Source organism: Manacus vitellinus, unplaced genomic scaffold (genome assembly GCF_001715985.3).
Source record: "Manacus vitellinus isolate BGI_N305 unplaced genomic scaffold, ASM171598v3 scaffold_7_pilon, whole genome shotgun sequence".
Classification (NCBI taxonomy): Eukaryota; Metazoa; Chordata; class Aves; order Passeriformes; family Pipridae; genus Manacus; species Manacus vitellinus.
Window position 1 is genome coordinate 13,118,141 of NW_021940813.1, and position 12,140 is coordinate 13,130,280.

The following is a 12,140-nucleotide window of genomic DNA, read 5'->3' on the forward strand; positions in this document are numbered from 1 at the left end:
GCTTATATCAGGGCTTAATCCCCACATGTGAAGCTGCTCACTGGAGATCACAGACTTGCAAAAAGTTTACTGCAGACCTCTTTGTTCCCATCTCCTCTTTGTTCAGACCTTAAAGCCTCCTTGCTCTTTCCTTAGTACCCCTTTGCCATGTAAACCTTACCAGTCTGCTCTCCCTGCTGAAATACCTCCTGCTGTCTGCTGCCACCTGCATGGCACGGGGCCTACCTCAGGGCTTTATTCCAACGGCAATGCTTCTGGCAAAGTGTGGTTGATCTGGGAACTGCACATGGAAATATCCCCCAGCGAGTAGAATTTTTTGGTTTCAGATTAGGAACTTGGTTTCAGAGAAGCTGGGTGACCCCTGATAGGATGGAAATCTGTAGAAACGGGTGTGCGTTTTTAAGGATCATAGAAGCTGTTGTCATAGTTATTTCCATAATCCCATTTTAGGGTTCATTCCTCTCTTTGCGAAGGGAATCCCACTGTGGGAGATGGTGTGAGCTATTGTAGAAGAGAATTAGAAGAGGTCAGTTCAGCCTTGTCTCCCAAGCATCCAAAATACCCAAACAGTTTCCAGGAGGTGACTAATGTCAGGAAGGCTAGTCTTTGATGGGAAGAAGAAACATGGACCATGAGAAATTATGCCTTAAAACAGGGGCATTAAAGAATCAGTCAAAATAAAAAACAGGAATGTAGAGAGCTGCAGAGGACAACTGCTGTCACCTGCCAATGACAGAGGTCCCCAAGCTGGTGGCACAGACAGCACACTCACGGTTGGGAAGGCATGCAGATCCCAAAAGTACTCTGTCACAGGGTGATTGGCAACATGGTCAGCCCTGTTTTGAAAGCACTGGAGGTTGGGAGTTGCCCTTGAGCTCACACATTGGAGCTCATTTGTTCACTGTGGGGCACAACCTACAGTGCAGATCTGTGGGGAGTGGGCAAGGGGCTGGGCAACATGGATGCAAACTTTGTTTCTGTCTGTGCAAAACAGACTCAGAGAAGGTACATAAAATGGAGATCAGGAAGGAGGCGGACATTTAAAAAACTGCCAAAGGCTCAGACTGTGGATTCAGATCCAGTGCTGTCTTTGATTACTGCAAACCTTTTCCCTTATAGACTCGGTACTGATGTAACTGAAAGGACAACATCAACCATATGTCATTGCCAAGTCCTTCCTTTTTTTCCCTTTTTCCCATTTCTTCCCCCTCTTCCCCCCCTTTTCTCCCTCTTCCCTTCCCTTCTCTTCCCTCCCTTTCCTTTCCCTTCCCTTTCCTATGGATTTATAACTAATAAGGAAAAATGATGGAGTGCCCTGGGTGAGCAAACCCTGCCCTGTGTACATACAACTCATACAGGTAACTACTGTCAGTTAATTGGGATCAGTAGGAAACAGGCAGGTGAACTGGGAGATGGCACTGGCTCGTTTAATTGTGCAAGCTGAGGAAAATGAAAAATAATGTCAGAGAAGAGCATCAAGAATGAGAGGAAAACAAAACTGGAGCATCCTTTCAATAGTCATGACTGGAAAAAAAAAAAGAGCTTTTTAAAATCCCTAGTGACCTTTGGAGATATCCAAGTCGAGAGCAACAGGGGGCTGGGGGCAGGTGGTGGGAGGCAAGATAGGAATGTGATGACAGGTTGAGGGAAAAGGAATAGCCATGAGCCTGCTGAAAATCATAAGCCTCTGACTTCATCCTCCATATCTGTCCATGCAGACAAACCAAAAATCTTCAATTTTCAAAGTCTCTCACATTCAATTCCCTTTAAGGCACTTCATAGTGAACAGGCAAAATGTAAAGAGCTAAAGTCACAGGGTATTCTAGGAATGACCAAATATACCTATGTTTAGAAAATCTTATTTTGAAATTATAACTAGTTTTATCCACTAAGGATTTTTCTGTTTTAAATTAGTCATGATTTGCATATTTTTGAAGAAACAGCATCAATTATCTTTATTATTTTAAATTTGGAAACAAAATGGAGCTTTCCTGGTCCTCCAGTCAGCACTAAATCAAGGAGGATTAAACAGTGCACAGTGCATTTCTCATTCATGCTCATTTGGCCTTTTTTTTTTTTCCCTAGAAGGTTATGGCCTCTCATCTTGAGCTGACATTACACACCAATCATCACCATCAGTGCTGAAAGCTAGGATAACACTTGTGGCAGCAGCTACTTCTCAACTAAATCCCTCTGTTTACCTTGAGAAATGCCAATCATTCTCCAGTCCCAGTACCCAGACCCTGCAGGGTTGGTTAATGGCAATGTTTACCAGCTGCAGCAAAAGCATCATATGAGTAATCTTTACCTAGATAGGCAACTGGGACAGCAATGGCAACCCACAGACCACCTTGCCTTACAGGAGCCAGGACACACAGAACCTAAGCACTGGGAGGGGGAACTGTTCTAGGTCTTGAGGCACCTGCTCCCCTGGAGCCTCACTGAGAAGGGGAAGTTAGTGGAGCTGATACCAGTTTGATTGAGGTTCTTGCTGAAGTTTCTCATCATCTAGAGTTCATCATTGGAAGGGGAATTTAGCCCTCTGTCTCCAGAGAGTTGTAAGCTCAAACTAAATTTTCCAACAAATCCCCTAAGTTCTGCAGAGATCAAGTGTAAGAGCTGGGGAATTTGTCAGCTAGCACACTGAATAAAAAAAAAAGGAAGAAAAAAAAGAAAAAAAATAAGGCCTTTTAATAAATGAAATGCAAACCACAGTAATAAAATAAGCATGGTAGATTCGGTGTTATTTGTTTTTATACTAATTTTATGCTGCCCCCACAAACTCAATATACCACAGCTTTTTATATTAAGAAAACATGTGCAACATGGAAAGTATTAAGGACATGATGTAGAGGTTGCTTTAGAGGAGGGTCGTTACTTTTGGCTGTCTGAGGAGCTGTCTGGAGTCGAGGAATGTGTGTGTCAGCTGATTAAGACCACAGAAGTGATTAGCTGGGAACGAGGGAACCGTTAACAACACTGCAAGTCAATGCACATCTTGAGGTTAAGGAGTTAATTGCCTCTCTCAAAACTGTGGTTTCAAGACTTCTGTAGACCCGGGAAGAAAACCCAATGGCAGTTTGAACTTGATCCACATTTTTCTAAATTCATTACACAAATATGTCTCCTTTCAATTCCTGCAGAGCATTTTAATGCTGAGGTAAATGGCTAATTCTGTGAAGAATGAGGCAGCCATGAACTACATAAGCATTTACCTATCACCTCCCCTGTTTGCTCCAACTCTCTATTTTCAGGGAGGCTTTTCCTTGATTTATGAAGCGCACTTCTTCAAGAGTTCAAGTGTGTGTACAACATAGCACCTTCAACAAAAGCGCTGATGTGTAGCATCCCCTTCAAAATGCCCTTCCTGCCCCTGGGAACAAGCACTTGCCATTCCTCCCATCAAATAAATCATCCTCTTCCCACCCCTTACATGTAAGCCTGAAGGAATAAATTTTGTCAAAATTGAACAGATCAAGATTTTATAGATTGAAGGAAGAGAAAGAACTCTTATTGAAAATGCTTGGGTGTCTTCATTTCATCTACACGAGAAGCTGCAGTACTTCCACTTGGCAGCACTGCCTGGGCCCACCCTGGGGGCCACTGGACACCCTCCAGCCTGGCAGATGTGACACAGAGAGCTGTCCTGGGGGGCCTGGGTGCTTGATCTCCCACCTGGTCCCCAAACTGACCGCAGTGCTCACACCCACGCCACTGCTCCTCAGCTGAAACACTGAAAGGTCACCCCATGAGAAAACTAGGTGGTCTTCCATGACAGGGGATCCCAGCCCATTTTCAGCTTTTATAGATCCTCCAGATCTGTCCTCAGCCAAAACATGGAAATCAGGGGTGAGACACAGGTATTTTCCAGACAAGATGTACCCACACAAGGCAACTGCTGCCTACTGTCCCCCACTGCTGCTGCTGGGAGGTCTGCACTGTGCTAACCCAGTCTCAGGGTGTGGAGGTATTGCTCACTGCACCACAGTCTGCAAGCAAATTAAAACCAACAAAAGCCCCAGTCGAGCAGAGGAAAAGTAAACATTTGTTCAGGTCAGCTGCTCTGATCTGTTCACATTTTGCTCAGCTCCCCATACGAGCCAGAGAGATACATGATAGACATAATCTAGAATCAAGTGCGTCTTTTCCTATCACTAACATGCAGGCACAGTCAATCCTACCTTGGCCGAGGCCAGCTGGCTCTGGGTGAAGCCTTGCCCTCAGCCAGCCTTGAGTAAATAACCTTCCCCTGTAGCTCTGGGTCTGTAAACCCTGATGTGTGTTCCTGCACTGGCTCACAGGCTGGGAAGGAACAGGGCACACTAACAAGCTCAGTCACTGCCTGAAGAGAATCCATCTTCTCAAATGATAGATGCTGGGAGCGATGGCCGTGGCTGCAGACACTTTGTGTCCCTGCCAATTGCTGCTTAACACAACTACGAGCTGCTTGCAAGTTATGCACCACGAGCTTTAAACAATAGGCAAAGTCCTTTGTGACCTCAGCTTTAACCTGGGAAAGGGAGAGCAGCTTTAATCTGCACAAGCACCTGCAGATTCAGATGTTTATTTCAGTTGTTTGGTTTTGGTTTTTTTTAACAGCTGGGGTTGTCTTCTCTAGGTATGAGTTTTTCTTGAGATAGTCTGCTTTTAATTATCAGCTGGGATAGGAGGCTTGCAAGCACAGCTGTTATTGCAACATTTCAGTGCTTTGACTTTCAGGCCCAGATGGAGTGAGCTGTGCAAAAATGACGAATCAAAAGTAAAGCAAACTTTCTCAAACTTTCAAAGCAACACGATGTGAGAAACAGACTGGGATGGATTAAGAGTGCACATGGACCAGCTGAGCTGATGAGTCATAATGCTGCACTGATGTGATACCACACCACAGTACCCTGCTTCTGCAGAAATGCCAAAGAAAGGGCTCTTCCACAACGTGCTGCTGGAAATATCTCTGCTGTGCTGGGTAAGGATTTGGCTCTGCCCTTATTTGGTCAAATAGCCTTAATTCTTTTCCAGGAGCCCATCATAGATGATGGTCTTGTTTCACAGAAGAAGGTATTTGGCTTTTGAGTGTACACATGAGTGACAGTACAGGCTCCTTGGTGTGGCTGATGACCCTTTCACCAGCCCTGGCTGCTGAGTCACTGCCCCCGGTCAGGCACTGAGCTGTGCCAGAGGTGATCAGAGAATCATAGAACATGCTGAGTTGGAAGGGACCCATCAGGATCATCTGAGTCCCAACTTCTGGGCCTGCACAGGACAATCCAAGAATCACATCATGTGCCTGAAAGCATCCAAATGCTTCTTGAACTCAGGCTTGGTGCTGTGATCACTTTCCTGGGGAGCCAGTACTCAACCATCTTCTGGGTGGAAAACACTTTCTTGATATCTAACCTAAACCTCCCCTGTCTCAGCTTCATGCCATTTCCTCGAGTCCTGTCACTGGCCACAAGGGTAAAGAAATCAGCACTTGCCCCCTCACTTCCCCTCGTGAGGATGTTGAAGACAGCAATGAGGTCTCCTTTCAGTCTCTTCTTATCCAGGCCGAAGAAATCAAGTGACTTCAGCCACTCCTCATAATGCTTTCTCTCCAGATCCTTCATCATCCTTGTGGACCTCCTTTGGAAACTCTCTAATAGCTTAATGTCTTTTTTATATTGCAGTGCCTAAACCTGCACACAATATTCAAGGTGAGGCCTCACCAGTGCAGAACAGAGCGGGACAATCCTCTCCCTCGACTGGCTGGCAATGCTTTGCCTGATGCCCCCCAGGCCACAGTTGGTCCTCCTGGCTGCCAGGGCACTGCTGACTCACATTCAACTGGTTAACCAGGACCTCCAGGTCTCTTCATAGTGCTGCTTTCCAGCATCTCATTCCCCAGTCTATACACACAACCAGGGTTGCCCATCCCAGGTGCAGAATCTGGCCCTTGCTGGATGATGACGTTTTCAGGTTTGGAATTCCAAGCCAGTAGGGAAGGTTTTGCTAATGATGGTTTTGGTGCCATCCTTCACCTGCAGTGAGCTTGTTCAAGGAATTCCCAGTCTGTGTTGGAATTTCCTACCCCATCCTTAGGGCACTTGCCCATCTGGGGCCTGCCTCCCCCATCTCTCAAGTAGCACATGCAGAAGGAAGTGCTCTGGGTCAACACAGAAAGGCTGATGATAGGACTCACCTCCCCTCATGCCCACCAGTTAAAAGACAGGCATCTATTTCACATCTCAATTTCTGGCAGTCCTGCTCCCCACATGCCCACCATCCTTACCTTGTTTGCCACCTCTGCTGTCCCGGTGACAGCATCAGTGGCCTCATAGCAAGCCAAAGGAAGGAATTAGTTTAAGGCAACATGTTTTTTGCCAGATTGGTGTTAACTCATTTTTGTCCCTTGGCTGGGGTGCCAACAGGGCTCACAGGGTATTGCCACGGTGGGAAGGAGCAGCTGTGGGGCTGGGAAGGCAGGAGGGCAGTGCTGCTGCAGTGTGGTTTAAGGCACAACTATCATGGGCCACAGTGAGGTGCTGGCAGCAACCTTTCAGAGTGCTCTTCTCTCCCTGTGAAAGCAGAGGGAGCCCCGGCAACTAGATGATACCAGAGCTTTCAATTCCTACCCATGTGCAATTAAGCAAGGTTAACTCCATCTCTAACAACTTCCCCAGGCCACAGCAAAGGATCTGAATCCAGATTTCTGTGGGTCATGCTCTAACACCCGGGCAATCTTTCCTGTCTGGATGCAGGCATCTGAGAGCCAGACTCTCGTCTGCAGTGTCAGTGGCAATTAATCAAACACCATGACAGCAAAGACAGCCTCAAGCACTTTTTCCTCTCAGAATTAATCAGATTATTTCCTCAGGATAATATTTTATTAATATAACTGTAACCCATCCCATTACTACCTATATTTACGAGCGGCTGCTTGTCAGGGTCTCCCACTGCCTCTCACCATGCGGGATGTCGGCTGGCAATGTTTAACACCTGGCCCCAGTCAGTAGCATCAGTTGAGGTTTTCCAGTTCTCTTCATGCTAATGCTAAATAAAGTCGAGGTCTCTATTTCCTTGTCAGCTGGTTACACATAAGGGGAAAGGCATTCTGCCTCTCTTTGGGGGGCCAAAGAATCCAGTCCACAAGCTTAAAGGAGTGGATTTCTAGGAAGGCAGGATTTCAGACAGCTTTGTGGAGCTCTCCTATTGCCTGTACAAGAAAATAATCTCTTTGCCTGGCTCATCCCATATTAGCTTCCTGATTCATCCCCCATACTCTTGAGCCAGGGCCATCCATACTTCATTAGTTCGCTGAGCCCTGTTGCACCTGCCACAAACATGTTATCAGGTCACTGCTGATTAAATAATTCAGTTTCTCTGAAAAATTACAGTCCTCAAAAAAAGTGGGTTATGTGCTGAGGCCAATCCTGTTTGCCTCAAGGAAGGCTGGTGGTACTGGCCAATGCTGTTGGGTTGAAAGAGATTTCTGATGGAGAAGGAACTGCAGTAACGAACTGGCTTTGTCAGGAATATAGGCTGTGATTTCTCTGCCCCCAGAGTGTTTTCAGAACAAAGATCATTGCTCTCCTACCTCTCCAGGGCACAGAAACAAGGATTCAGTTTCATTAATTTTTCCTAAAGAAACACTGAGCTAAATTATGATCAGCTGCTGCGTAAACATGAGATACATGCAGGGTACAATTCATAAGCAAAATACAGCAAGGAATGTCTTCTAATTTCTTTTATAAAGCTGGATATGGTCGTCACTTCACAAGGGATGTTCCCATTTCTAATGGGACAATAGTGATGTTGTTTTATCATAGAATCACAGACTGGTTGAGGTTGGAAAGGATCTCTGGAAATCACCTGGTCCAACCCCCCTGCTCAAGCAGGGCCACCTGGAGCTGGTTGCCCATGTCCAAATGGCTTTTGAATATCTCCAAGAAGGGAGTCTCTACAACCTCCCTGGGCAACCTGTGCTAGCGCTTGGCCACCCTCACAGTGAAAAAGAGTTTGTAGCAACAGGAAATGCACATCCAGGGGTGTGACATCTGGCACCTTTCACACTCTGCACCTGATAGCAGAGACAGGACAGGCCTGAGTAAAGTATTATTTGACACTTCAGATATTTTGATTTAGAACAAATAAAACTGCAAAATAATTATGTACTCCCTCAAACTTTTTCTATTTATTTTGGAGAATGAAAAGGATAACATCAAAGCTGTTTGAGGGGTTTTTCTATATGGCTATTACTTACACATTGGATATGATGCTTTAGGATGGGAGCAATGCTGTTACATGAGTATCAACAGCTGAACAGAACTGCTGCCTATTTGCTCTCTCCTAGTATTGACTATGTTTCTTAAAGCTTCAACTGTTGGCAGCAAGGGATTAAAAAAAGAGTAAGCTTAGCTTTAATTCTGAAAAATCTGTGGTCAAGAATTAAAAAGGGGCCCTGAATAAAAATTCAGGAGCCAGAAGTCACAGTAAGCAAACTTCCCATTTAATTTATGGTTCTCACCATTTTTAAGCTTGCCCTGTGATTTTGAAAGCTGGATTCATAAATTTCAGTCACTGGGGCTTGTAACACCTTGGCCAACATGACACAAGGAAGTGAAAATTAAACCATTTTAGATAAAGTTGGTTTTCACACTAATTTCTTAGGTTCCTAAAGAATTCTAAAATTTAATCTAATTTTGCCACTTTGTGATGTGTATTGACTTCTGCAATTTACTCAACTCAGAAAATGAAAAAAGACCAGTCTTTCTGAGTACTGTGGCTACCCTTGACCTGCATAATTACTGCTTTAAACCTAAAGCACTTGCCTACAGCAAACTTACACATGCAGCAAACAAGTTCACATTCCCCTATGTGTCACCCACTTGCCATTGCAGTAAAAGATGCATAATGAAACTACTGTCACAAAATAACAGCTACAAACACATACATCTAGGTTAAGGATTAACATAAATAACTTGTGCCCTTCTAACAGATGAGGGGATTATATGGTATCCTATTGTGTAGGCAGTACATAATCAACCTCATTTCTTTTAGACAAAAGCTAAATTTGAGGCCTGAATTATTACTTCTTCTCTAATGATAAAAGACAGCTGCATAAGGCAAAATAGGCAGTGATGTCTGAGCACAAAAATGAGTGCAACTCTCAAAAGGCTTTGCAAAATTCAAAGAGGAGCAATAAATACTCCTGTTTAAGGGAAATAAAAATTGAGACATCTATTACTTTAATTAGAACTGATTTTGTTATCTCACTTCTCCCCTGCATTTGGATCCTGCTTCTTCTTCCTAAGACTAAATAGATTTGTCTGCTAATGAGACACCTCAGGATGCAAAATTACCTGCAAAATGGTCCTTTTCCCTGGGAGCTTCCCAAGCCCATGTTAAGAGTCACCATTACCATAAGCTCCACAACAAATCCTGAGCTTGGGATTCAGGAGATGCATACAGTGATGCTGTTATCTGATGGAGTGGAAATCAAAGTGCACAAGGTCAGAGGACAATTTTTATGCATCTGAAGAGACACTTTTTTCAGCACTGTTTTTCAGGAAGATATAGGCTTTCAATTAGGTAAGGCCTGAGGTTTCCTCTCCAGGTCATACAGAAACTTTCCCATGCAGTCTCCTGAAAAATACAGTTACAGAGCATACCTGCTATGGGGCAGGGTGGTTCACACACATCTGATGGTTTATGAAAAATATTATTACTTTAAAATGATGCCTCAAGTGTGATGCAAACATTAAGAAAAGAGAGTGAGAGACAGAGACTCACACCTTCTTTTACGGACTTGTACAATGTTGTTTACAAATTTATCAATTCACTAGTATGATCCCACCCTTCCATGATGCCAGCTCATGTCTGCAGGGCCACCAGATACAGGGAAAATAAAAGAAAATAAGAAGTATAAACCCCTGGGTGTTATGATGCTCTCTTTTACAGAGTCACTGCTTCAGAAATGAGATGACAACAAAGTAGATTCAGTTTTGGCTACCCTATTATCAAAAAAACCCCCAAAAAGTCCCCCAAAAAAGAGAGAAGCAAAAAAAGCAACTAGAGACAAAGAAATGTCTGGAAGAAGAGAGGCTGAACATACGGGAATTCCTCTGTCTATAGTGAAGAAAACACAGGAAATTATAAAAAAAATACATATCAAATAACAAATTGCAAAAGGAAAAGTAAAGCAGAAACTTCTGTAAATATGTCTGTACAGAGGTTATACTGCTGAGTGTGCATTACAGGTATTCCTTGCTCTCCATTTAAGGAAGAGAGAAATGGCTGTGGTCAGAATTGAAGCAGATGTTGGCCTCGAGCAACCTACAGCAGTCCATGCTTCAGGCTCCAGAGATGCCAGAAGAAACACCAGCATGCCAGCCAAGGCAGTGGTTACCCAAACTATTTACTGAATTGTTTTTGACAACTTTGTAGCTCCTTCTTTTTCCTCTAACACTTTGGAGCACTGTCCAATGTCAGAGTGACATCTTGAATGAGATGGGCCAACCTGGAGCTACAGCTCTGCGTGTCGTGCTGGTGCTGCTATTACTCTCAAATATTATTTCTGTAACTTTTCCCAAACTCTGTCAAGCAGGTTTCTGTGCACAGTTTGAGCCAAGTGCAGGTTTCCACTGACCGTTTCAATATCCAGCTTGCAGAGCTCCAAGTCCAAGATAAGACCATGTCCATCCAGATGATACATCATGAAGAGGCCCCTGTGCTGCATCACCTGCAGCCAAAGCCACTTCCAGGATCAACTAAACCAGAGCAGTGACGTAAACTCAGCCATACATTTGTACCCAGAGCAAAAGCATGCCAAGTCCCCCAAGCTATGGGCTGAAATTAGGACAAGCCAGTAAGCACCTGCACTCTGCTCAGCCTTCCTAGTTCGTGCAAAACCAAGAAAGTGCGGGTTGCCAAATCTAGAAAATAAGATAATGAATCAACTAGAGGGAAGAGTAATAGTATAGCTGAGGATTCAACTCATTAAAATATGAATTAAGCTAAGTTAGATTTATAACTAAGGTGGGAGAAATCAAGCTGCATTTTTATTCCTCAAACTAGAGTTTACCTATGGTGACAAAATTCAGAGGAGGAAGAAGATGCTGCTGGCCTGCCTCTGCCTCAGCCCCTGCAGTCCAGCAGTAGCTCTATCTGCAGTCCAGCACTGCCTGCCACACTCAACCCAAACACTTAAACTTATTTGCTCTCACTCTGACATTGTTTCAAGTGCACTTAATGGCCAGCTCTAATTGGAGGATGACATACCTGCAGCAGCAGTTTGAAAGGCTGTAAGAATAAATGGGCTTAAAAATAGGTGTTACTATTTCCTCTAATGTAAGTGGAGGAGTGCTTCTGGTTTTGTTTCATTTTTTTTCTTTTTGTTTTGTCTATCGTACCAAGCATTGGAAACAAACTTTTTCCCAAGGAGAGCTTTTTAATCCGAGAAGACATTTTCACTGATAGCTTCAAGTGACTGATGACTCAGGCAGCACTGGTCTCTTTAGCATCCAAGTTTAGACACCCAAAAGTGAGTTGATTTTCTGTTGCCAGAGAATGGCGCCTCCCAGTATGACCCACCAGGAAGGTTAATCACTTTTGGAAGTGTACACCTCCTTCCCCCAGTGTGATTACTCTGAAGGGAAATTGCTCTAAGAACTCATTAACTGAACAGGAAGCCACTATTTCTGACTGAGCATACAGTGTCCTTTAGGAATAGCACGGAACAGAAACAAGACCCAGGTGAGATCATGTGCTGGCCTTTTCCTTTCAGATAAGAGTGTGAAAACTGTAGTAAACAATGCACGCTCTGTATTGGTCTGCTGATACCAGTATCGCTGGCTTAATGCAACTGAAACCTGTGACAGACAGCATGAACTACTGAATTCCTGAAGTTACTTTGGAAGGGAACAGTTCGTGCACCAATTGGTAGCCCTATGTCCAAGCTTCCTGATAGTGAGGTGTCCAGCAGAGCTTTTTTGAGCATGTTATTCTTTTGTATGGGGGTCAAGCAAGGTGGTGGAAGTACACTGACTCCCCTTCCATCTCAGAAGCATATTACTTGAGTCACGTTTTCCCTCCATCCTGGTCCTACCAGAGCTAACATATCGCTTCCTTCTCCTCTTTCCTCCTTGCTGGGCTCTGCATGCCATTTG